Source organism: Salmo trutta, chromosome 16, assembly GCF_901001165.1.
Source record: "Salmo trutta chromosome 16, fSalTru1.1, whole genome shotgun sequence".
NCBI classification, from domain to species: Eukaryota; Metazoa; Chordata; class Actinopteri; order Salmoniformes; family Salmonidae; genus Salmo; species Salmo trutta.
Window position 1 is genome coordinate 57646914 of NC_042972.1, and position 27683 is coordinate 57674596.

Consider the following 27683-nt stretch of genomic DNA (forward strand, 5'->3'; position numbering starts at 1 on the left):
CCCGCCACCCACCGGCCCGATATCCAAACAATATTTAATGACCCATATAACCCACGGATCACTACGACCTGCCACCACTTCCTAAATTAAAGTTTGATATATTCAGCAAGTAAAGCATTGTTACGCGCAATTACCTCTGCAAGCTCATTGTAGTTTCCCTTGTCGGTGGAACTTATTCTCTCGTAGTGTCCTCTAAAAGCAAATTCTTGCACGTCCAAAAACGCAGTGGTGTTGATAAGCTGTTTGAGAACACCCCTGTTTCTTCTAACTTTCTCGTTGTGTCGCTTAGTTTGAATACGCAGACCTTCGTCATGATTGATGCAGCTTTTTCCCAGAAGCTTGAATCTGATGTGGGCATTTATATGCTGCCTGCTGAACGATCGATGTTCTTCGGGTCACTGTACCCACCTTTAGACCAAGGCTGACTTTCCAAAAAGCAGGCAAGGCCAGCAATACAGACGGCTTGATGAAAAGCTCCTTGTTAACTAGCTATACTTTTGATATCAGTTGGTATTGAACGCCCTCACCTTTTCATCCTTCTTCATGAAACTGATCTCAGGGAGAGGTTGACCCTCACTTTCAATTCGCACCGTGTACCCAAGAGAATGAAAGGGGTCCTTCAACAAAAAGTACACAACATTTTCAGCAGCGTTGGCCATTCTACCATTCTGGCGGAGAAAACTGCACATTCACGCAGGTAGCGAGCTAGCTACTGAAGTCAGCAAGGAACATTTTAATAAATTGCACTAACTGGAACCAAAAATGAAGTTCTAAAACCAAGAAAAGAATTTACAATATACTTCCTCCGTCTCCTGTAAATTGAAAAAACGAATTTGAATTGAAAAATATACAAAAATGCTCAACTATCACATTTCACTATTAATCTCTATCCAACAATGTCACCAAGCTTCTCAACACATACGTAGAACCCCCATTATGCTCTTTGGCACAATCCCAATACAACTCACTAGGTTCATTTTCTGATCCTAATTCTATGATTGGATGGACAACGTGTCAGTTCATACTGCAAAAGTACATCTTCTGGAAGTGGTCATAATAACCATGTATGTCTATGGAAGGGGGTGAGGCCAACGAGCATCCTAGGTTTTGTCAATGTAGCCAGAGGAGGACAGAAGCTAGCTGTCCTACGGCTACAACATGGTGCTATCCCAGACAGTACTGTTGAAGTTACTGTAGACCTTCATTGCAAAACAGTGTATTTTAATAAATGATTTGGTGACATATATATATTTAATACAGTTTTAACTTTTTTAATGTTCCACTATTTTAATTTTTTTGAAATTTCACAGAGGAGGATGGTTCTCCCCTTCCTCCTCTGAGGAGCCTCCACTGGTCTCTACCCTAGCCTCTAGACAGTTTGCTAAGGAATAGTTGTTTCATACCAAGATGGCCGCTCCAGGATAGTGGATGGCGCTTTTGCACCCTTAGGGATATGACGGACATTGCTGATTGGTCAAATTTGATGAAACATTGCAGTATTGTAGAACCCACCAAGTTATTGGCATTCAAACATTGGCAGTGATTTACTCATATGTGGAGCTACAGTTAATGGTCAAAGTCACACATTCCAAAAAATCTCATTGGTGCCTCATCTGACGTAGAGTTACAAGATTCGGTATATAGACCTCTCTCATCACAGGAAAATATTTGACTAAAGAATCCAGAAAGTCTGCCATTATGGATTTTCTGCCGTCTTGTATTTTTTGCTAAAAATTAAAACCTAAAATCTTCTTCTTATGAACTGTAAATCCTTGGTATGTATGCTTATGGTATATGTCTCTAATGAATTTGCGAAGCCAATCAATAAATGTGAAACTGTTTTCCCATTGAAACGCATCCTTGCTAATTTGTTCTTTCAACTTTCAACTTGTCATAGGGTTCGATGACACCAACTCTGAAGACACAAATCAAGTTTGGAGTTTTTAGCCACACCAGACCAATTGATGGCACTATAGCACACTTGGGCCTATAACTTTTGATCTGTTGAACTTAGAGTCATGCAATTTGGTATACATGATGTAAATATGAACAGTCGTCTTTTGCAGTGCTATGCAGAACTGTTAACTGAAGATTGTTGGGCTATGGCCTTGTTCTAGGACCCCGAAACACTGCTTGCAGCTTTAAATTGAACTGATTTGGTGAAATGATCATGAGTTAACTACATGCCTGCCTACTTATATTAAAAAAAATATTTCCCTGGCTGTTGCATGAGTTCTTTCATCTCATCATCAGCATAATTTATTTACATCATAAAACTAGTTTATAGGCAACAACTTCAGATTTGTTTAATTATCTGGTTTGACCGTTCTCAATTTAGCAGTTTTACACGGTGACTTCAGAAATTATTCACACCTCTTTAATTTTTCCACATTTTGTTGTGTTTGAGCCTGCATTTAAAATGTATTATATTAAAATTTTGTGTCACTGAGCTACACACAATTCCCCATAATGTCAAAGTGGAATTTTGTTTGTAGATATTCTTTGAAATTAATACATTTTTTAAAGCTGACTTGTCTTGAGTCAATAAACATTCAACCACTTTGTTATGGTAAGCCTAAATAAGTTCAGGAGCAAAAATGTGCTTAACAAATTGCAAAAATGAGTTGCAGACGCTGAATATCCCTATGAATATGGTGTAATTATTAATTAAGCTTTGGATGGTGTCCTCATCAACGGGCCGACTGTGCAATAGATCTCCTGGTAGACGCTGCACTTCCCAGGAGTCACGTGTATCCCCTCTCACAGACGGAGACGGAGGCTATGGAAACATATGTCTCCGAATCCCTGCGTCAGGGATACATTCGGTCCTCCACTTCACCCGCCTCCTCGAATTTCTTTTTTGTGAAGAAGAAGGATGGAGGTCTGCGCCCATGTATTGACTATTGGGGTCTGAATAAGATCATGGTGAGGTATAGTTACCCACTACCACTCATAGCCACAGCGATAGAGTCAATGTACGGGGTGCGCTTCTTCACCAAACTAGATCTCAGGAGCGCTTATTACCTAGTGCGTATCCGGGAGGGAGATGAGTGGAAGATGGCTTTCAGTACCACCTCTGGGCACTATGAGTACCTCGTCATGCGGTATGGGTTGATGACTGCTCCATAAGTCTTCCAAGCCTTTGTAGACAAGATTTTCAGGGACCTGCACGGGCAGGGTGTAGTGGTGTATATTGATGACATTCTGATATACTCCGCTACACGCGACGAGCATGTGACGCTGGTGCACAAGGTGCTTGGTCGACTGTTGGAGCATGACCTGTATGCCAAGGCTGAGAAATGCCTGTTCTTTCAACAGTCCGTCTCCTTCCTAGGGTACCGGATTTCCACCTCAGTGGTGGAGATGGAGAGTGACCGCATTGCAGCCGTGCGTAATTGGCCAACTCCCACCACGGTAAAGGAGGTGCAGCGGTTCTTAGGGTTTGCCAACTACTACCAGCTCCAAATACCTCACTGCTGAAGGGGGGCCGGTGCGCTTGCAGTGGGCAGCTGAGGTGGACAGGGCTTTTTGTCAACTGAGGGCTCTGTTTACCTTGGCTCCCGTGCTGGCTCATCCGGATCCCTCTTTGGCGTTCACAGTGGAGGTGGGCACGTTCGAGGCTGGGATTGGAGCGGTTCTCTCTCAGCGCTTTGGTACGCCACCGAAGCTCCGCCCCTGTGCCTTCTTCTCAAGGAAGCACAGCCCGGCGGAGTGAAACTATGACGTGGGGGACCGGGAGTTGTTCGCTGTCGTCAAGGCTTTGAAGGCGTGGAGACATTGGCTTCAGGGGGCTAAACACCCTTTTCTCATCTGGACTGACCACCGCAATCTGGAGTACATCCGGGCGGCGAGGAGACTGAACCCTCGCCAGGCAAGATGGGCCATGTTTTTCACCCGTTTTGTTTTCACCCTTTCTTTCAGACCAGGTTCCCAGAACGTGAAGGCAGACGCACTGTCCTGGCTGTATGACACAGAGGAGCGGCCCATTGATCCCACTCCCATACTCCTGGCCTCCTGCCTGGTGGCCCCGGTGGTGTGGGAGCTGGACGCGGACATTGAGCGGGCGTTGCGTGCAGAGCCTCAGGGTTTATTTTATCCCGAGAGTAACGGGCAGGTGGAGAGAGTTAACCAGGATGTGGGTAGGTTTCTGAGGTCCTATTGCCAGGACCGGCCGGGGGAGTGAACAGCGTTCATGCCCTGGGCAGAGATGGCCCAGAACTCGCTCCGCCACTCCACCACTAACCTCTCCCCCTTCCAGTGTGTATTGGGGTATCAGCCAGTTCTGGCTCCTTGGCATCAGAGTCAGACCGAGGCTCCTGTGGTGGGCAACTGGTTCTGGCGCACGGAGGAAACATGGGACGCCACCCATGTTCACCTTCAGCGCGCCGTGCTGCGCCAGAAAGTTGGCGCAGACCGTCACCGTAGAGAGGCCCTAGTGTTCGCACCGGGGGACCGGGTCTGGCTCTCGACCCGAAACCTGCCCCTCCGCCTGCCCTGCCGGAAGCTGGGTCTGCGGTTTGTGGGGCCATTTAAAGTCCTGAGGAGAGTGAACGAGGTTTGTTACAGGTTACAGTTTCCCCCCGATTACCGCATTAACCCCTTGTTCCATGTGTCTCTCCTCAGTCTGAGGTGTGGGAGGTTCCTCCACCCCCTCTGGACATCGAGGAGGCCCCGGTGTACTCCGTTCGTTCCATACTGGATTCGAGACGTCGGGCGAGTGGCCTTCAGTATCTCGTGGACTGGGAGGGGTATGGTCCGGAGGAGAGATGCTGGGTTCCGGTGGAGGACGTGTTGGATCCTTCTCTGCTGCGAGAGTTCCACCGTCTCCATCCGGATCGCCCTGCGCCTCGCCCTCCGGGTCGTCCTGCTGCTGGAGCCGCGCGTCAGGGTGGGGGTACTGTCACAACTTCTGCCGAAGTCGATGCCTCTCCTTGTTCGGGCAGTGTTCGGCGGTTGATGTCGCCGGTCTTCTAGCCATTGCCAATCCATTTTTCATTTTCCATTTGTTTTGTCTCATTTTTCCACACACCTGGTTCTTATTTCCTTCATTATGTGTTGTGTATTTAACCCTCTGATCCCCCATGTCTTTGTGTGGTATTGTTTATCTGTGTTCATGTATGCGCACATTAGGCTGGTTGTGCTGGGTTATGTTCAACCCGTATTTTGTATTTTGCGTTCGTTTGTGCCGTGTGCTTTTGGTTCGCCAAATAAAAGGCTCCATGTTACTACCAACTATCTGCTCTCCTGTGCCTGACTTCCTACAGCCCTTCACGCATACCTTGACAACTGCTCAGGGATTTCATCATGAGGCCAAAACAGTTACAGAGTTTAATGGTTGTGATGTAAGAATACTGAGGATGGAGCAACAACATTGTAGTTACTCCATAATACTAACCTAAATGACAGAAAGAAAAGAAGGAAGCCTGTACAGAAAAAAAATATTACAACATATGCATCCTATTTTCAACAAGGCACTTAATTAATACTGCAAAAATTGTGGCAATTTTTTAACTTTTTGTCCTGAATACAAAGCGTTAAGTTTGTGGCAAATCCAACACAACACATCACTGACTACCACTCTTCATATGTCCAAGCATTGTGGTAGCTGCATCATGTTATGGGTATGCTTTTTATTGGCAGGGACTAGGAATTTTTTCAGGATGAAAAGAAATGGAATACAGCTATAGGCACAGGCAAATTCCAAGAGGAAAATCTGGTTCAGTGTGCTTTCCAATAGACACTGGAGACGAATTCACCTTTAAGCAGTATAATAACCTAAAACACAAGGCCAAATCTACACTGGAATTGCTTACCAAGACGACATTGAATGTTCTTGAGTGGCCTAGTTATAGTTTTGACTTAAATTAGCTTGAAAATCTATGGCAATACTTCAAAACGTCTGTCTAGCAATGATCAACAATCAACTTGACAGAGCGTGAAGAATTCAAAAAAATAATAGTTGGCAAATATTGCGTAATCCAGCGGTGCAAAGCTCTTAGAGATTTATCCAAAAAGACAAAGCTGTAACTCACAGCTCACCACGATATAACGATATCATAACCGCCATCGATAAGAGACATTACTGTGCAGCCGTATTCATCAACCTGGCCAAGGCTTTCGACTCTGTCAATCACCACATTCTTATCGGCAGACTCAACAGCCTTGGTTTCTCAAATGATTGCCTTGCATGATTCACCAACTACTTCTCTGATAGAGTTCAGTGTGTCAAATCGGAGGGCCTATTGTCCGGATCTCTGGTAGTCTCTATGGGGATGCCACAGGGTTCAATTCTCGGGCCGACTCTCTACTCTGTATACATCAATGATGTAGTTCTTGCTGATGGTGATTCTCTGATCCACCTCTACGCATACAACACCATTCTGTATACCTCTGGCCCTTCTTTGGACACTGTGTTAACTAACCTCCAGACGATCTTCAATGCCATACAACTCTCCTTCCGTGGCTTCCAACTGCTCTTAAATGCAAGTAAAACTAAATGCATGCTCTTCAACCGATCGCTGACTGCACCTGCCCGCCCGTCCAGCATCACTACTCTGGACGGTTCTGACTTAGAATATGTGGACAACTACAAATACCTAGGTGTATGGTTAGACTGTAAACTCTCCTTCCAGACTCACATTAAGCATCTCCAATCCAAAATTAAATCTAGAATCGGCTTCCTATTTCGCAACAAAGCATCCTTCACTCATGCTGCCAAACATACCCTCGTAAAACTGACCATCCCACCAATCCTCAACTTCGGCGATGTCATTTACAAAATTGCCTTCAACACACTACTCACCAAATTGGATGCAGTCTATCACAGTGCCATCCGTTTTGTCACCAAAGCCCCATATACACCACTGCGACCTGTATGATCTCGTTGGCTGGCCCTCGCTTCATACTCGTTGCCAAATCCACTGGCTCCAGGTCATCTACAAGTCTCTGCTAGGTAAAGCCCCACCTTATCTCAGCTCACTGGTCACCATAGCAGCACCTACCTGTAGCACGCGCTCCAGCAGGTATATTTCACTGGTCACCCCCAAAGCCAATTCTTTCTTTGCCCGCCTTTCCTTCCAGTTCTCTGCTGCCAATGACTGGTACGAACTGCAAAAATCACTGAAACTGGAGACTCATATCTCCCTCACAAGCTTTAAGGACCAGCTGTCAGAGCAGCTCACAGATCACTGCACCTGTACATAGCCCATCTGAAAATAGCCCATCCCACTACCTCATCCCCATACTGTTTTTATTTATTCATCTTGCTCCTTTGCACCCCAGTATCTCATTTTACATTTACATTTTACTTTCACATTCATATATACATATATATATATATATATCCTCTCTAGGGCCGGCGGGACGAAATCGTCCCACCTACTCAACAGCCAGTTGAATCCTGTGGCGCGTTTTTCAAATACCTTAGAAATGCTATTACTTCAATTTCTCAAACATATGACTATTTTACAGCATTTTAAAGACAAGACTCTCGTTAATCTAACCACACTGTCCGATTTCAAAAAGGCTTTACAACGAAAGCAAAACATTAGATTATGTCAGCAGAGTACCCAGCCAGAAATAATCAGACACCCATTTTTCAAGCTAGCATATAATGTCACATAAACCCAGAAGACAGCTAAATGCAGCACTAACCTTTGATGATCTTCATCAGATGACAACCCTAGGACACTATGTTATACAATACATGCATGTTTTGTTCAATCAAGTTCATATTTATATCAAAAAACAGCTTTTTACATTAGCATGTGACGTTCAGAACTAGCATACCCCCCCGCAAACTTCCGGCGAATTTACTAACAATTTACTAAATTACTCACGATAAACGTTCACAAAAAGCATAACAATTATTTTAAGAATTATAGATACAGAACTCCTCTATGCACTCGATATGTCCGATTTTAAAATAGCTTTTCGGTGAAAGCACATTTTGCAATATTCTAAGTAGATAGCCCGGCATCACAGGGCTAGCTATTTAGACACCCAGCAAGTTTAGCCTTCACCAAACTCCGATTTACTATTAGAAAAGTTTGATTACCTTTGATGTTCTTCGTCAGAATGCACTCCCAGGACTTCTACTTCAATAACAAATGTTGGTTTGGTCCCAAATAATCCATAGTTATGTTCCAACAGCGGCGTTTTGTTCGTGCGTTCAAGACACTATCTGATTGGTAAATAAGGGTCACGCACATGGCGCATTTCGTGACAAAAGATTTCTAAATATTTCATTACCGTACTTCGAAGCATGTTAACCTCTGTTTAAAATCAATTTTTATGCCATTTTTCTCGTAAAAAAGCAATAATATTCCGACCGGGAATCTGCAATTAGGTAAACAGACGAAAGAAAATAAAGCATGGTGTCGACTCGGGCACGCGCCTAAGCTCTTTGTCCTCTGATCGGCCACTTGTCAAAGATAATGAGTTTCAGCCAGAGGCTGCCTCGATATCGTTCAGCTTTTTCCCGGGCTCTGAGAGCCTATGGGAGCCGTAGGAAGTGTCACGTTACAGCTAAGATCCTGAGTCTTCAATAAACAGAGGCAAGAACAACAACACCTTGTCAGACAGGCCACTTCCTGCATGAAATCTTGTCAGGTTTTTGCGTGCCATATGAGTTCTGTTATACTCACAGACACCATTCAAACAGTTTTAGAAACTTTAGGGTGTTTTCTATCCAAAGCCAATAATTATATGCATATTCTAGTTACTGGGCAGGAGTAGTAACCAGATTAAATCGGGTACGTTTTTTATCCGGCCGTGTAAATACTGCCCCCTAGCCCTAACAGGATATATATATATATTTATATTCTGCACATCTACCACTCCAGTGTTTAATTGCTATATTGTAATTACTTCACCACCATGGCCTATTTATTGCCTTATCTCCCTTATCCTACTTTATTTGCACATACTGTATATAGACTTTTTCTACTTTATTATTGACTGTATGTTTGTTTATTCCTGTAACGTTCATCCAAAGGAGTCGACCAAGGTGCAGCGTGGAATATGTTCATCTTGTGATTTATTTACTCAGAACACGATAAAAAGTAATGAACAAAGAAAATACGACCAACACGTTCTGTAGGCACACAAAGCAATACAAAAAATAAGATCCCACAAACATAGGTGGAAAAAAGGCTGCTTAAGTATGGTTCCTAATCAGAGACAACGATAGACAGCTGCCTCTGGTTAGGAACCATACTCGGCCCAACACAAAGAAATACAAAACATAGAATGCCCACCCCACACCCTGACCTAACCACATAGAGAAACAAACCCTCTCTCTCTCAGGTCAGGGCGTGACAATTCCATGTGTAACTCTTAGTTGTTGTATGTGTCGAACTGCTTTGCTTCATCTTGGCCAGGTCGCAGTTGCAAATGAGAACTTGTTCTCAACTAGCCTACCTGGTTAAATAAAGGTGAAATATATATATTTTTATAAAACGACCAAAGGTGCTTCTACAAGGTATTGACTCAGTGGTGTGAATGCTTATGTAAATTACATTTTTGTATTTCATTTTCAATAAATGTTTTGACAATTTCTAAAAACATGTTTTCACTTTGTTATTAAGGAGTATTTTGGGTTTGAAAAATATATATTTAATCAATTTTGAATTCAGACTGTAACACAACAAAATATAGAATAAGTCAAGGGGTATGAAAACTTTCTGAAGGCACTGTAAATGGCATTATAAAATGACATTTATAAATTTGAATAGGCTACAGTTGCCTACAATATGTAAGATTTGTTTGGACCAACAAATGAATTAGATATAACAGAGACAGATATTTTTGACATTATAGACCAATAACAGTTCTCAAAATTGTCTAAATGCTATGCAACTGAATGTTGTTCTAATGTGTTGAATTATGACAAGATAACAAATACTCGTCATGAATGGATATGGTCAACTGTATAAGCCTAGAGAATTTGCCTCCTATGACTTGTCAGGGAAATGTCAGGAAAATGACCCTGTCATACCTGGGTAAACAACATGTATAATATCTACACTTAGAACGCAAGATATGAACAGTTGTGTGAAACGTGACTTTGGGGAAGGGGATTTCCAAAAATCTATTCACGTTCAGTGAATGATAACTCCAGAGTTTAGAGAAAGGGAAGTGAAGTAAATGACGGGTGAATTCCCCTTTTTGTTAAGGTAAAACCGGGGCAGTCCGATACACTTTGACATTTAGAAAGTTCCTCTGGGTTATTTGCAGTTTCGCCCACAGGGATGGAATAAGGAACCAAAGAGATGCTGGAGGTGAATATGAAATGTAGAGGAAGTACATGTTGAGTACTAGACTGGACCCATCTATGACGTCCAGAAACAGAGTCACCGTCATCATATTTGCATAGGAGGCTGATAGTGGTCATAATGACTGAAACAAAAAGGAGGAAATAATTCCCTTGGGAGGGAGGAACTATTGGAGAAATGGATTTCTCATTTAAATGTGTAATAAAGGTGTTGGATTCAGACAGCAGTATGCTGAGAATGAATGGGTGATACTTGCTATTTCCATGATCTGATGCCTCATACTGTTCAAATAATGATATTGCAGCCAGGTGTTTTCAAAAGAGAGAGACGTTGGCTGTTATGTCTGTTTTCACATAGATGTTCCTGTTTTTGTGGATGACCAAATATGATTATTAAAGAGGTAACAAAACCTGCTAAAAGTAAAAACAAATAAATGCCTAAAGTGTCTGGCTTCCCTTTCTCCTTTCCTTTCTTCATATTCCCTTTTCATCCTTTCATTTCCTAATCCCTTTCATTTCCTGGCTTCCTTTTCTGCTTTCCTATCTCACATATCTAATTTCCTTTCCTAGCTTCCTTTCCTTTCCTCCTTTCCTTACATATTTTATTTTCCTCCTTTCCATTCCTCGCTCCCTTTAGAGTCCAGGGGTGTCAAACTCGTTCCACGGAGGGCAGAGTGTCTGCGGGTTTTTGTTTTTTCCTTTCAATTAAGACCTAGACAAACATGTGAGGGGAGTTCCTTACTAATTAGTGACCTTAAATCATCAATCAAGTAAGGTGGAGCAAAAACCCGCAGACACTCAGCCCTCCCTGCTTTGAACATTTGACACGTGCTTTAGACCAATACTATTTCCATCTACTGGCCGTGTTGAATCCCTACATGGGAAATCTCTATTTCCTTCTTAGCTTTCCTAATTTTCATTGATAGCTCCCATTCCTCCTTTCCTAGCTGGTTTCTTAGCAGGTCAGTAAGGGGATGGCTCACTTGTTTTTTATTGCTGCCAGGTCTTGGGTAGGTGTTGAACAAATCAACTAACCACATTGCATGTTGTAGCAATCTGATCCCAGACTTTGCAGTCAATAATGTTTCACATAACCAATGGTTTATACAATGCAGTCTGCAATGGAATTACTTTAGCTTCCCTCCAGACCTGAGGGCACACACTTTCTAGTAGGCTTAAACTGAAGATATGGCAAATAGGAATGGCAATATTGTCCACTGTTATCCTCAGTAATTTTCCATCCAAGATGTCAGACTCCGGTGGCTTGTCATTGTTAGTAAACAATAATCCTTTTTTCACCTCTTCCACACGTACACAGGCAGTTAGGAAAGCAAAGGCTAGCTTTTTCAAACAGAAATTTGCATCCTGTAGCACAAACTCCAAAAAGTCCATGGAGATTAAGAGCACCTCCTCCCAGCTGCCCAGTTCACTGAGGCTAGGAAACACTGTCACCACCGATAAATCCACGATAAATGAGAATTTCAATAAGCATTTTTCTATGGCTGGCCATGCTTTCCACCTGGCTACCCCTACCCCGGTCAACTATGGAACGCCGTTTGGGTCTTTGCGTGTCAAAAAGATACACGTCAAATAACGCTATTTGACACGTCAAATAAGCTTCTTTACCAATCAGGACCTGAATATGGCTCCACATTACATAATAATTTAACACGTTCATTAATTTTGTACGTAGTTATTACACATTGATTACACTCTCACTCGTATTTCATATGTCACAACGATTCACCGATACGTATGTTATGAGTCAAAGATTTCGTCACTGGTGATCACATTTGCATAAAGGTCATTTGGACTCCGCCCAAGTCTCAGGTACTGATGAAAGACGTTCTCTCAACTTCTGTTCTTCCGAGGTAATATTAGCTAGTTAGTTAACAATAGCAGCCCAATTTCTCGAAAATTGTAAATCTACCATCTCTGATTGCACCAGACTGCTGCTCACGGACGGAAGAGATGGACTTCAACCATCAATAGCCAGGTAACGTTAACTTAATGTTAGCTATCTATCTAACGTAGGTGTTGAGAGTGAGTGGTGTAACGGCTGCAAAAAAAGTAACTACATAATATAACACTAACGTTACCTAACTACCAACGGTGTTAGCTAGCTAACGTTAGATCTTCCTGCCATTGATATTTAACTGAACTCAAGATAGCTAGCTAACGTTAATTGTTCATAATCTAACGTTAATTATTGAATCTATAAAACGGTAACTAGTTACTGCTGTACAGTAACGTTAGCTAGCTAGCTATGTTGAATGAAGAGACATTTTGTTTTTCGCTAGTTTGCAGCTGAAGTATGTTAGTTAAAACTGCATCGCCTGTCAATGCACGGTTGTCTTCATAGGTTGGAGGCTCAGAGTTGGCACAGTTTAGACAAGAGAACACTTTAGGGGTTGTTAACTACATACAGATAAAATGTCACTGAACCCATCGGGTCTGCTGTCTATTTTCCAGGCTAGAGACCATGTTGCGGAGCCTTCGGTGGGCAAGCGGTCATTTGATTGATGAAGAGATGGCCAGCAATCTAATTGCTGTTGCAGAGTTCCTACAAGAGGCAAATGACATCCAACAACGTGAACCTTACGAAGATGGCAATTTGTTGCATTTGTATCATTTTTTTTTGTACGGCATGAGTGGCAAAGGCTGAGATTGTATCATTTTACTTGTCCTGTGTTAAGTCTCCTGTGTCAAGTCAATCAATGAAAAAAACATTTGGTTGGTTTATAATGCTGTTCCTAAATTCTATATGGTGATCTTAGTCTTTTAACCTAAAGTTTTTAGAAGTTCATTTTGTAATTAATTATCTATTGTATTTTTTATTTCAGTATCCTATCAAGCGCCTTTGGAGGGAAGGCGGTATCACATCACCAAGGAGCAGCTTGAGTTCCTCATAGATTGCCATATGACCATAAGACAAATGGCAGATGTTCTCAATGTGTCACACTCTGTGGTCAAGCGGTGCATGAGGTAAGTTATCGTAATTGAATAAAGCAATTGTAACAGAAGAGGGAGATCTCTACATCCTCTCTAGATTTGATCACATTCCTGATTGATGTATCTTTTTGTGTTATTTTTGTATTTAGTAATTTTCAGCTTTTCAGGTCCTACTCACTGTTGCCAGATGCCCAGCTGGATGAGAGGATCAAAGAGCTGATTTCAATAAAAACAGAATGGCGTCACTATAAGAGGAAAAAAAAGGTTTTGTAAAACAAACGTATCTTGTTTTTTAGGTAGAGGATTGTTATCCATGGTGCTGTGGATGGTTACATGGTTATTATTGGTAGTTATCATGTAATAATCACTTTACCGTGTCATTTCTAATTAAATACCAGATAGTGGACGGTTGGCTAAAATAAATCATTATCCAATTATCGAAGCATCTGAGATAGATTTTTACACAAAGCAATTATAATATCACACAATACACAACACCAAATGTTCATATGTTTAATTGTGAGATTGGGGAGTAAATTCTCCTACAATCCAGACGATGGCACTATGCACCTGAATTAATAATTCCCTATTACAGTAGCAAATGAGCACTCGAAAGAATTCAGTAATCTTGATAGCAGAGTTATATATTCATTCACATTTAAGATGTATTATCAAGAAATGTTCTATCAATGCATATTTGTGCATTGCATAGGTCAAGCAGTGTCGTGGTGAATTCTATGTTAATTCTAGTCCACTCAAGAAATAAACTGATGTCCTATTCAAAATGAAACAGTCATTACATTGAAATGGAAGTGATGCAAATTCTGGTGGGAAGGTTTTGAAAAAGACTGAAATTCTTCTTTGCTTTGTTTGAACCCAGAGTCAGTAAAAGTGCACTGCCCCCGGAGCAGAGTTAGGGGTTAAGTGCCTTGCTCAAGGGCGCGATGGCATCTAGGATACTGATTCCAGTAACAATCTGGTTGCCAGCTCACAACCCACAAGATGTCCCCATCGGACTCAGAATTTTAACCAGAGACCGACTGCTGGCCTGTTTCTAACCTCTAGGCTACCTGGTCAGGGATTTTGGAGGTGCTAAAAATCAGTGGTGGAAAAATTACTCAATTGTCATACTTGAGTAAAAGTAAAGATACCTTAATAGAAAATGACTCAAGTAAAAGTGAAAGTCACCCAGTAAAATACTACTTGAGTAAAAGTGTAAAAGTATTTGGTTATAAATATACTTAAGTATCAAAAGTAATGGAATTGCTCAAATGTACTTCAGTATCAAAGAAAAGTATAAATCATTTCAACTTCCTTATAGTAAGCAAACCAGACAGCATCACTTTCTTGTTTTTTAAATTTACTGATAGCCAGGGGCACACTCCAACACTCAGTCATCATTTTCAAATGAAGCATTTGTATTTAGTGAGTCCTCCAGATCAGAGGCAATAGGGATGACCAGGGATGTTCTTTTGTGTGTACATTTTCCTATCAAAATGTAACGAGTACTTTTGGGTGTCAGGGAAAATGTATGGAGTAGAAAGTACATAATTTTCTTTAGGAATGTGGAGAAGTAAAAGTAAAAGTTGCCAAAAATATAAATAGTAAAGTAAAGTACAGATACTCCCAAAAACTACTTAAAAAGTACATTTAAGTATTTTTTACTTAAGTACTTTACACCACTGGTAAAAATGGGTTCGTTTTAGATATTTCCCCTTTTTACATAGCACATTTATCAGTGCTTGTAAAGATAACACTTGAACTGTTCAGCGTTCATAAAATAAAATAGGATGACTTGTTTTTTTCAAGAACAACATTTATTTACTGTTTTCTTGCTTGATTTGTTCATTTGATTATTAGAATTATGTAGGAAACTATACAGCATACAGTTAATCTGGAACCATATGAAAGAAAATAGATAAAAAAATACTTCAGTTCAAGCATCTGTTTAGAGGCACTAAGTGTCACAGTGTGGGAAATTATCTTGAAATGAATGTTGCATTGAGCGGAAGATAAATGAAGGAGTGCAAATCACCTGGAATAGAGGGGTGTGGGAGTAATTATTAGTGATTGAGCTTCCCTCGTATGTTTCATTAGTAGGGCTGTACACACAATCTCCACTCTGTTTGACTGTGCCAATGCCTAGCACTTGGGTTTATTTTATCATCTTAAATCTAACAGTTAATACCAGTATATTTCCAACATAATATTGTCTCTGGCAGAGAATACTCGAAAATGTCTCCTCACAAAAATAAACCTTGATGTCCGCACGTCAAGTAATATGAGGGCCATGTGCAGTTAGGAGGGAGTGGTGATTGGGGAAACAGTGGAGAGAAAGACTGAATGAGAGGGCTATGAAGGCCAGTATGACCTCTGGGGCAATGACACACCCAACAGAGTAGTGCTACAGGGTCTACCTGCAAAATGGTAAGGTCAGGAAGTAGCCTATAGCCCAAAAGATCAGTAGGATAGCCCATGTTCATAGTGATAAAACTAACTAGAGATCAACAACTTGCAAATAGTATGTATTAGAGCTGCCAGTTGATACAGAAATTATAGTTTGTTAAAAATAATAACTTCCACTCCTATTAGCTGATTATTCTACTAATTAATTGGAAGCGGAGCGTTAGTACCTCTGTCCTTCAATCCTTTGTGTTTTAGGAAGCCAAAATATACATTCAAAACAATGTAGTGTGGGCGACAGACAGCGGTTTAAACTTAAGTAAAAATACATTAAAGTACTACTTAAGTCGTTTTTTGGGGTATCTGTGCTTTACTTTACTATTTCTATTTTTGCCTACTTTTACTTTTACTTCACTACATTCCTAAAGAAAATAATATACTTTTTACTCCGTACATTTTACCTGACACCCAAAAGTACTCCTTACATTTTTAATGCTTAGCAGAACAGGAAAATGGTCCAATTCATGCACTTATCAAGACAACACATGGTCATCCCTTCTGCCTCTGATCTGGCAGACTCACTAAACACAAATTTATCTTTTGTAAATGATGTCTGAGTGTTGTAGTGTGCCCCTGGCTATCCATCAATTTTACAAACAAGAAAATGGTGCTGCCTGCTTTGCTTAATAGAAGGAATTTGAAATGATTTATACTTTTACTTGTACTTTTGATACTTAAGTATATTTTTGCTATTACATTTACTTTTGATACTTAAGTATATTTAGAACCAAATACTTTTAGACTTTTACTCAAGTAGTATTTTACTGGGTGAATTTTACTTTTACTTAAGTAACCTTCGATGACAATTGGGTATGTTTTATATCTGCTATCCACTGTTATTATATTAAACCAATTATTCGTAGTTGATTTATCAAACCGATTAATAAATGAACTTCTATGGGCTAGGTGGGACGCTTGGTAAGTGAATATTTATAATATTATTTCTGAGTTTTGTTGACTCCACAAAATGGCGGGTTTGGTTTCATGTCTGAATGCTGTACTCAGATTATTGCAACGTGTGCTTTCGCTGTAAAGTTTTTTTGAAATCTGACACAGCGGTTGCATTAAGGAGAAGTGTATCTATAATTCTTTGAATAACAGTTTAACTTCTATGGGCTACGTGGGACGCTAGCATGGGATGCTAGCTGCGGGACACAGCCAGTGAAATATCAGGGCGGCAAATTCAAAAACAACAAAATGTCATAATTCAACTTTCTCAAACATACAACTATTTTACACCATTTTAAAGATACACTTCTCCTTGATATAAACACATTGTTCGATTTCAAAAAGGCTTTACAGCGAAAGCAAAACATTAGATTATGTTAGGAGAGTACATAGACATAAATAATCACACAGCCATTTTCCAAGCAAGGACATGTGTCAATAAAACCCAAAACACAGCTAAATGAAGCACTAACCTTTGACGATCTTCATCAGATGACACTCCTTTGACATTATGTTACACAATACATGTATGTTTTGTTCGATAAAGTTAATATTTATATCCAAAAACAGTATTTTACATTGGCGCGTGATGTTCAGGAAATGTATTCCCACCAAAACGTCCGGTGAATGTGCACATCAATTTACAAAAATACTCATCATAAACGTTGACAAAATATATAACAATTATTTAAAGAATTATAGATGGACTACTCCTGGATGCAACCGCTGTGTCAGATTTTAAAATAGCTTTACGGAGAAAGCACATTTTTCAATATTCTGAGTACATAGCTCAGCCATCACGGTGAGCTATTCAGACACCCGCCAAGTTCGGGGCAACCTAAACTCAGAATTAGTATTACAAATATTGTCTTACCTTTGCTGATCTTCGTCAGAATGCACTTCCAGGACTGCTACTTCCACAAGAAATGTTGTTTTTGTTCGAAATAATCCGTATTTATGTACAAATACCTCCGTTTTGTTCGTGCGTACAGATCACTTATCCAAATGCATAACGCGCGAGCCCGGAACGAGAGACGAAAAGTCAAAATGTTCCATTGCCGTACTTAGAAGCAAGTCAAACGCTGTTTAAAATCAATCTTTATGGGTTTTTTTAACGTAAAATTGTGATAATATTTCAACCGGACAATAGCATATTCATTCAAGAAGAAAAAGAAGGAACGCGTGCTCGCGTGACCGTGCATATCCAATGCCTTTGTTGCCAGGCAGACCACTCAGTGAATGAGCTCCTATACTCTGCCCAGTGACAGGAGAATGCTCAAACCACTTTCTGAAGGCTTTAGACAGCCAATGGAAGCCTTAGGAAGTGCAACGTCACCCCACAGACACTGTAGCTTCGATAGAGAATCAAAAGAAGAACTACAATTCTCAGACTTTCCACTTCCTGCTTGAATTTTTCTCAGGTTTTTGCCTGCCATATGAGTATGAGTTCTGTTATACTCACAGACACCATTCAAACAGTTTTAGAAACGTCAGAGTGTTTTCTATCCAAATCTACTAATAATGTGCATATTCTAGTTTCTGGGCCAGAGTAGTAACCTGTTTAAATTGGGTTTGTTTTTCATCCGGTCGTAAAAATACTTCCCCCCTAGCCCAGACAGGTTAATCTGCCCCTCCCTAGTATATCTACAATAATACAGTGCCTTAAGAAAGTATTTACACCCCTTGACTTTTGTTGTGTTACAGCCTGAATTTAAAACTGCTTAAACTGAGATTTTTGGTCACTTGCATACACAAAAGTGGAATTATGTTTTTTTGACATTTTTACAAATGAATTAAAATTAAAAGCTAAAATGTCTTGAGTTAATAAGTACTCAACTCTTTGTTATGGCAAGCCTAAATAAGTTCAGGAGTAAAAATGTATGCAACCCTGCATCAATCTAAGTAGCATAATAAAAAGATCCCCATAAAAATCCATCAGTTTAAGCCAGAGATATCAGGTTTCAAATCAAATCAAATCAAATGTATTTATATAGCCCTTCGTATATCAGCTGAAATCTCAAAGTGCTGTACAGAAACCCAGCCTAAAACCCCAAACAGCAAGCAATGCATGTGAAAGAAGCACGGTGGCTAGGAAAAACTCCCTAGGAAAAACTCCCTAGAGAGGCCAAAAACCTAGGAAGAAACCTAGAGAGGAACCAGGCTATGATGTGGGTGGCCAGTCCTCTTCTGGCTGTGCCGGGTGGATATTATAACAGAACATGGTCAAGATGTTAAAATGTTCATAAATGACAAGCATGGTCAAATAATAATAATCATTGTAGTTGTCGAGGGTGCAACAAGCACGTCCGGTGAACAGGTCAGGGTTCCGTAGCCGCAGGCAGAACATTTGAAACTGGAGCAGCAGCATGGCCAGGTGGACTGGGGACAGCAAGGAGTCATCATGCCAGGTAGTCCCGAGGCATGGTCCTAGGGCTCAGGTCCTCCGAGAGAAAGAAAGAAAGAGAGAAAGAGAGAATTAGAGAGAGCATATTTAAATTCACACAGGACACCGGATAAGACAAGAGAATACTCCAGATGTAACAGACTGACCCTAGCCCCCCGGCACATAAACTACTGCAGCATAAATACTGGAGGCTGAGACAAGAGGGATCAGAAGACACTGTGGCCCCATCCGATGATACCCCCGGACAGGGCCAAACAGGCAGGATTTAACCCCACCCACTTTGCCAAAGCACAGCCCCCACACCACTAGAGGGATGTCTACAGCCACCAACTTACCGTCCGAAGACAAGGCCGAGTATAGCATGGGTTTGGCATGGGCTGCGTCTCAATCCACCGCATCCGCATATGGCGGCCTTTTGCATCTGAGGTGGAAGGTGGCCGAGCTACAGTCTGTTTGTCAGACCATGAGACATCCCGCAAATCGATCTTCTCACAAAAACGTCTGTTGCGTCCAAACTATTAGGAACTCTCTATGGAAAGGGGAGACTCTCTTGAACATGATGGTGTTTTCTGTTTTGCTCTACTGTCACGTCCTGACCAGTAAAAAGGGTAATTTGTCATTGTAGTTGCTCAGGGCGTGGCAGGGGGTGTTGTTTTTGTGTGTTTTGGGGTTTGTTTGTTTCCAAGGGATATGATAGTTTTTCTTTGTGTGGCCGAGTATGGTTTCCAATCAGAGGCAGGTGTCGTTAGTTGTCTCTGATTGGAAGCCATATTTAGGCAGCCTGTTTTTTCCTGTGGGTTGTGGGTGGTTGTTTTCTGTATAGCCTGTGTGCCTTACGGTACTGTTGATTGTCGGTTTGTTATTTTTGTTTAAGTGTTCACTTTATTATGATAATAAAAGAAGATGAGCACTATACCCACTGTGCTTTGGTCCCCTTTCATCGACGTTTGTGACAGAACCACCCACCAAAGACGGACCAAGCAGCATGGAAGGGAGCAACAGCAGAGGTATCTGGAGTCCTGGACCTGGGAGGAAATCCTGGATGGTAAAGGACCATGGAGGCAATCTGGAGAGTATCACTGCCCGCTGGAGGAGATAGAGGCAGCGAAGGCGGAACGGCGTTACTGGGAAGAACGGCAGGAATGTCAGGAGGAGGCTGAGAGGCAGCCGGGTAGTTTGGCTAGGTCAGGGGGGAGCCCTGACCTAACTTCCCGGGCGGACAGGAGAGAGCCGTGGAGCAATCCGGAGCCGAGAAAGGAGTCGAGCGCCGAGCTTGATGCGAGATTCCGGAAGGAGGTACTGGCAGAGAGGGCACGACTGAGCAGGCGTGCAGAGGGGCGAGCGATGCATTACGGGGTAATGCGCATTCTCTCGCCCATCCACACGCACAGTCCGGTGCGTTCGGTGCGGGCTCCGCAGCGTTGCCGTGCTAGAGTGGGCACTCAGCCAGGAAGGAGTGTGCCTGCTCAGCGCATCTGGCCGCCAGTGCGTCTCCTCGGCCCAGTTTATCCTGCGCCTGCTCTACGCACGGCAGCCCTCATTCCCCAGCACAGCCCAGTTCGCCCTGTGCCAGCGCTCCGCCCGTGCCGGACTACAGTGACCATCCAGCCAGGACGGGGTGTGCCAGCCCTGAGCTCCAGACCTCCGGTGCGCCTCCACGGCCCAGTGTCCCCCGTGCCTGCTTTGCGCACCCAGTCTCCTGTAAGTCTCCCCAGTCCGGGGAGACCGGTCCCAGCTCCACGCAGGAGGCCTCCAGCGACGCTCCTCAGCTCGGAGCCTCAAGCAACGCTCCTCAGCCCGGAGCCTCCAGCGACGCTCCTCAGCCCAGAGCCTCCAGCAACGCTCCTCAGCCCGGAGCCTCCAGCGACGCTCCTCAGCCCGGAGCCTCCAGCAACGCCCCTCAGCCCGGAGCCTCCAGCGACGCCCCTCAGCCCGGAGCCTCCAGCGACGCCCCTCAGTCCGGAGCCTCCAGCGACGCCTCTCAGTCCGGAGCCTCCAGCAATGCCTCCCAGTCCGGAGCCTCCAGCGACGCCTCTCAGTCCGGAGCCTCCAGTGAAGCCTCCCAGTCCGGAGCCTCCAGCGACGCCTCCCAGTCAAGAGCCTTCTGCGGTGGTCTGCAACCCAGAGCCTTCAGCGGTGGTCTGCAGCCCAGAGCCTTCAGCGGTGGTCTGCAGCCCAGAGCCTTCAGCGGTGGTCTGCAGCCAAGAGCCTTCAGCGGTGGTCTGCAGCCAAGAGCCTTCAGCAACGGTCTGCAGCCAAGAGCCTTCAGCAACGGTCTACAGCCCAGGGCCTCCAGTGGGGGTCGGCAGGGCAGAACGGGAGCTATGCCCGGAGCCAGAGCCACCTCCGTAGTGGGAGGATTGGCGAAGGGGGGTGTAGCACAGGAACCATCGTTGATGGTGGCCACCCTCCCTTCCCTCCCGTTAGGTTTGGGGTTGTTGTTGTGGGGTTTTTTGTTTTGAGGTGCAGTCGGGGACTGCACCTTCAGGGGGGGGGGGTCATTTGTCATTGTAGTTGGTCAGGGCGTGGCAGGGGGTGTTGTTTTTGTGTGTTTTGGTGTTTGTTTGTTTCCAGGAGATATGTTCTAGTTTTCATTTTCTATGTTCATTTTTCTTTGTGTGGCCGAGTATGGTTTCCAATCAGAGGCAGGTGTCGTTAGTTGTCTCTGATTGGAAGCCATACTTAGGCAGCCTGTTGTTTCTTGTGGGTTGTGGGTGGTTGTTTTCTGTATAGGCTGTGTGCCTTACGGTACTGTTGATTGTCGGTTTGTTATTTTTGTTTAAGTGTTCACGTTATTACGATAATAAAGAAGATGAGCACTATACCCACTGCGCTTTGGTCCCCTTTCATCGACGCTTGTGACATCTACGACTCCCACAAGTAACACGCAACTGGTCGGAATGTAACCCATCCAAACCAATGGACGTATGGAGGTAGTTCTGTGCCAACAAAAATAAGGGGTTAAATATGTGTCTCAAAAAATAAAAATATTTCTTAAACGTATATTTCCTATATAGGACAGACACTTCAAAACCTTATTCCTCATGATTTACTTGTTGACTGTTTATAATGTGTTATTCAATGTGTTTCTATAAGCTATACCAGCAAAGGACAAATTCAATATATTAACAAATATATTTTTATACTGTATATATTTTGATACTTAAATGGGTCCTAAAATTCTAAATCAAATATCTAAATGATCCATCTTAAAACAATAAAATATGTTAGCTTAGTAAATATATTCCTAAACATGCATCCTGTTTGCAACAAGGCACTAAAGTAATACTGTAAAAAATGTGGCAAAGCAATTCATTTTTTGTCCTAAATACGAAGAGATATTTCTGGGGCAAATCCAATACAACACATTACTGAGTACTACTCTCTATATTTAGAAGCATAGTGGTGGCTGCATCAGGTTATGGGTATGCTTGTAATCGTTAAGGGCTGGGAATTTTTTTCAGGATAAAAAATAAAATGGAATGGAGCTTTGACTTAAATCTGCTTGAAAATCTATGGCAAGACTTGAAAATTGTTGTCTAGCAATGATCAACAATTAAAACAATTTTTAAAAATTATAAAAATGTTATATTATACAATCCACGTGTGCAAAGCACTTAGAGACTTACCCAGAAAGACACGCAGCTGTAATTGTTGCCCAAGGTGATTCTAACATATAGTGACTCAGGGGTGTGACTACTTATGTAAATAAGATATTTCTGTATTTCATTTTCAATACATTTGCTAAAATTTCTAAAAACATCTTCTAATTTCGTCGTTACGGAGTATTGTGTTTAGATGGGTGAGAAAAAAATATTTAATCCAGTTTGAATTCAGGGTGTATGAATACTTTCTGAAGGTACTGTACTTTAACATCTACATTTAGCGTGTTGAGTTGAATTCTCTAGTCCCATGTGTTTACTGAACTCAACTGGATTTCTGGGGCTAAGTAACTATTTTCCCCATGCACCAAGAAAGCATATTTGAATTGATATAAAATGTAATTTATTTTTCATATTGTAAGCGTTGCTTCATTCAGTGCATGGATTCTAATGTGCATTATACTGGAATAGGACACAAATAGGAATAGAATAATTTATTATTATCATTGTTGATATCATAGCAATGCAAAATAGCATTTTCTCTTTCAATGCACTCTCATATACTGTAACATCGTATTTGTTATCAATCAGTATATTTTAGCCTACCCCCTGATTTAATACTTACAATACTGTTTCACAAAGTCAAAGATTCATGTAGAAATCAATAGGTTGCAATTATCAAACACTTCATCAAACTACCTTTTCCTGGCAAGCATTAGACATTTTGGAAAAGGTAAATATTTCCGTCCCAAATGTAAAATGAATGGAGCCTGACCACTCAAAGCCACAGGCACGAAAAGCAAACACCTGCAGCTCAGGTGGAAAGGCATTGGCCCGGGTATAGAAGTCTCTTTCTTCTCGCCGTCAGGCTCAAAGCATGGCTGCACAGTTAACGGAGTTTAAACAAGCCACGCTCATTATCTATAAGCGGGTGTGTTAGGGAGTTGGGTGCGACCAGGTCAGCCATTGGAGTAATGCCAGAAGGACCTGAAGCTGTAATATATGTTCACTCAGGATAACCAAATAAATCCAGGCAAAATGACTGTAGTTGAAATTTTCCAGGCAGCCAAATCCAGACTTACTTAGTAAAAAAGTTGATCCTGTTCTCCTTGAAGGTCAGGTCTAGTTTTAAGAACCATATATGGAGGTTGTTATTATTTCCATTTTCAATATTCCAGAGAAATTCTATCATTACCAGGCGATAAGGATACTTGATGGACATTCTCTGACATTATGCAACTAATAAATGAAAGTACCAGTGATTGGCATGACATTCTGTCCACCTGGAACCTTTAGACCTTCCTCCTGGATTGCATGTTCTCAATTTGTTACACAATGAGACAGGACATAGCCTAAAGGGGGCACTGGTGCATTTGTTTTAAACTGCTTTTGCTGAACTTTTTTGTCAATTAAGGGCTCACCACAAAGCACAGGATAAAATCTGCAACCAAATGTTATACAGATGGGGTTAGGGCACAGACAATTAAGCTTATGTTCAACTAGATAGCACTGTAAATATGTTAATTGTTACCTTGTAAAAGAGAGTTAATGCCCTTTAGGCTATGTTTTTCTTAGCCACTGTGGTTCTACATCTGCATTGCTTGCTGTTTGAGGTTTTAGGCTGGGTTTCTGTACAGCACTTTGTGACATCGGCTGATGTAAAATGGGATTTATAAATACATTTGATTGATTGATTGATTGATTATGAAAAACATTGTCACCTGGATACAGTAGACTCCTGTACAGTAGGTCATTCTTACAAAGTGCCGAATATTGCAGTGTTTCACAGTCCTGACATTTTGAACATCATGTTTTTTGCTGAGTAATATTTGAAATGGAAAGTTATTCAGAGTAACATACAAGTCTCCAAGCACAGACCCAAAGTTATGTAAGCTAGTTGGTAACAAATTGACTCTTTATTTTATTGGGCCATGTTTATGACAGATTTTTCGGTGGTTTTTGAAAGTCATCCTGTCTCAATAGCAGTAGTGTACACATTTACCCCATCAAAGTTATTATTACCGTCACATAGCAATGGCTAGCACAAGCACAGTGGCATATTCACACAAAAGCAATGTTCTCTTGCTACTGCAAGCCAGTGTAGTATGAGGTAAACCACAAGCTGAGACAGATTTCCTCTGGGCTTTTTCAAACATCCTGAGAACAGAATACATCCATGACAGTTGGACTCAAAATGTGCTGTGCACACCTTTTTTTTAAAGGGGTGGCAAAGCACTGCGGTTTCCATCCCACTGTGAGTGTGTTTATATGTATGTCTCTGTGTCCTGAACTTAAACCTTCAGGCTAACCTTCAGGATACTTATTGGATTCCTTATATACTGTCTCTGGCACAGTTACTTCAATGCTCCAGGATTGGAGTCAAAACCTGAGGAGTCCAAGTGGGGCCCTCTGTGGAGTTGTTAATAATACTTGGACGGAAGACGATCATCAAACCATTGGTATGCAGTCTGGGCCCTCTTCCTATTCTCCCCCATTGTGTCCTGGATTGAGACATTGTTAGGATTGTATTTAGCCATGTTAATAAGAGACAAATTGCTATCCTGAAATTAGAATAAATGGTTTTGACATGTCCCATAATTCACTTAGAATAAAATAGAAGCAATATTAGGTAATACGGACAGCATAGCTCTCTATACACATGGAAAAGTAAAGACGTTAAAATATATTATCACACTATTATCATCACATTCTGTTTCATAGAATTATATTTCCAGTCTTTTCAAAATGATACACAAATTCTGCAATGATTGACTAAAATGGTGATTTGGCCATTATGAAAGGTCTCTGAAACAACTAACACTGCAGACTCATAAACACTCATCCATTTTGAATGTTATATATTTTTTTAACAATCAAAATGGGTGAATCTTTCATTTAAAAATGCAATATTTTATAACAAAATAAAACTAAAGCAGTACTGAATAGAAGGGATCATAAAGTTGATGTGCAATGATCGTGGACTTCAGGAAACAGCAGAGGGAGCACCCCCCCCCATCCACATCGACGGGACAGTAGTGGAGAAGGTGGAAAGTTTTAAGTTCCTCGGCGTACACATCACGGACAAACTGAAATGGTCCACCCACACAGACAGCGTGGTGAGGAAGGCGCAACAGCGCCTCTTCAACCTCAGGAGGCTGAAGAAATTTGGCTTGTAACCAAAAACACTCACAAACTTTTACAGATGCAAAATCGCGAGCATCCTGTCGGGCTGTATCACCGCCTGGTACGGCAACTGCTCCGCCCACAACCGTAAGAATCTCCAGAGGGTAGTGAGGTCTGCACAACGCATCACTGGGGGCAAACTACCTGCCCTCCAGGACACCTACACCATCCGAAGTCACAGGAAGGCCAAAAAGATCATCAAGGACAACAACCGACCTGGCACTGCCTGTTCACCCCACTATCATCCAGAGCCACTGCCTGTTCACCCCACTATCATCCAGAAGGCGAGGTCAGTACAGGTGCATTAAAGCGGGGACCGAGAGACTGAAGAACAGCTTCTACCTCAAGGCCATCAGACTGTTATTAAACAACCATCACTAACATTGAGTGGCTGCTGCCAACATACTGACTCAAATCTCTAGCCACTTTAATAATTAAAAATTGTATGTAATAAATGTATCACTAGTCACTTTAAACAATGCCACTATATAATATTTACATACTCTACATTACTCATCTCATATGTATATACTTTACTCTACACCATCTACTGCATCTTGCCTATGCTGTGCGGACATCGCTCATCCATATATTTTTATGTACATATTCTTATTAATTCCTTTACACTTGTGTGTAAAAGGTAGTTGTTGTAAAATTGTTAGATTACTTGTTAGATATTACTGCATGGTCGGAACAAGAAGCACAAGCATTTCGCTACACTCGCATTAACATCTGCTAACCATGTACATGTGACCAATATGGTCACTTTATTCAATGCCCCACATACATTTTCATACATACCCGGCCTATACAGATTGGGAGAGTTCCACAGGTAAAGGAAGAATGCTCAAACATACATAAACACTAGCTCCTATTTCAAACCACTTGAGACACATCTGCCTGCCAATTTTCAAAATGTAACCCTGGTTTTGGCATCTAATTATTTCTAAAGCACAGTCTTAGCCAGAGATGTTGGCTTGCCTTGGCATTATAAAGTAACGAGAAACGAAGCCCCCTATTCAATCAAAACCAGTTAGGAGGGTTTCTGGAATAAGAGGCTTACTCCCAGGCAACTACTATATTTGTGATATGTAATTCTTTTTTTTTTTGGTTTCACCCTGTAAACATGAATCCACAATGTTCCTGTGTGACCACCTCAGTTTTGAACCCGGCTTGTTTGAGTACGGCAAGACTTTATTAGCCCACTAAACTAAAGGCATTGGCTCAAGGAGAAAACACAAATCCATATCTCAGGCTAGGTTACTCATCATACAAGCATGGTTATAAGGAACACCTCCGTTACACTTGCAGTCCAAGATGGATTTTGAATTAGTTATACGCCACCTGGGATAGCAATACGTTTTATTGAATAAGGCCCTAAATATTTGAAATATGGAAGCTTTTATGCAGCCTACAGTATATCCTATAAAGAAACACTATGGAAACAATGGATATGCATTGTATGTGATCTATAAATAAAATGCACAATACAAACTATGAGCTTTTCGCTAGCAGTCACAATTTTGTGGGGGGAATAAGTAGTATAAAAGAATGAGCTGCAAATCCTCTTTTTGTCATGTAAACAGGTCTCAAACTTTTTTTTAAATCCATTATAAATGGTTTATCAACAGAAACAGTGAGATTAATGGTGTTGCATAATTTATTTAGCACAAGTAATAAGAGTGCCCAAGCATCTTTCCTTTCTATTCTGCCCTCTTTACCCCACTGTTTAAAGATGTTAGGAGCTTGAGTAAACGGTCATTTTAAATGACATAATGCAAAGCTTTGTGTTTTAGTGACTTTTTATGTAGAATATGACTCATAGTGGTGGGAAGAAGATTTGAGAATAAATATTGCA

The 27683-nt window shown here is 41.7% G+C and overlaps 1 long non-coding RNA gene across 4 annotated transcripts; it reads left to right on the forward strand.

Moving 5' to 3' along the window:
- Window positions 1–11982: 11982 nt before the first annotated feature.
- On the forward strand, window positions 11983–14015 carry LOC115151098 (uncharacterized). 4 transcript variants are annotated; one of them, XR_003867213.1, is made up of 3 exons: window positions 11983–12269; window positions 12746–13258; window positions 13375–14015. It is a non-coding gene; the product is annotated as an uncharacterized LOC115151098 (long non-coding RNA). The 4 variants fall into 4 exon arrangements; XR_003867214.1 differs by having other exon boundaries at window positions 13393–14015; XR_003867212.1 differs by having other exon boundaries at window positions 12746–13006; window positions 13117–14015.
- Window positions 14016–27683: the final 13668 nt, after the last annotated feature.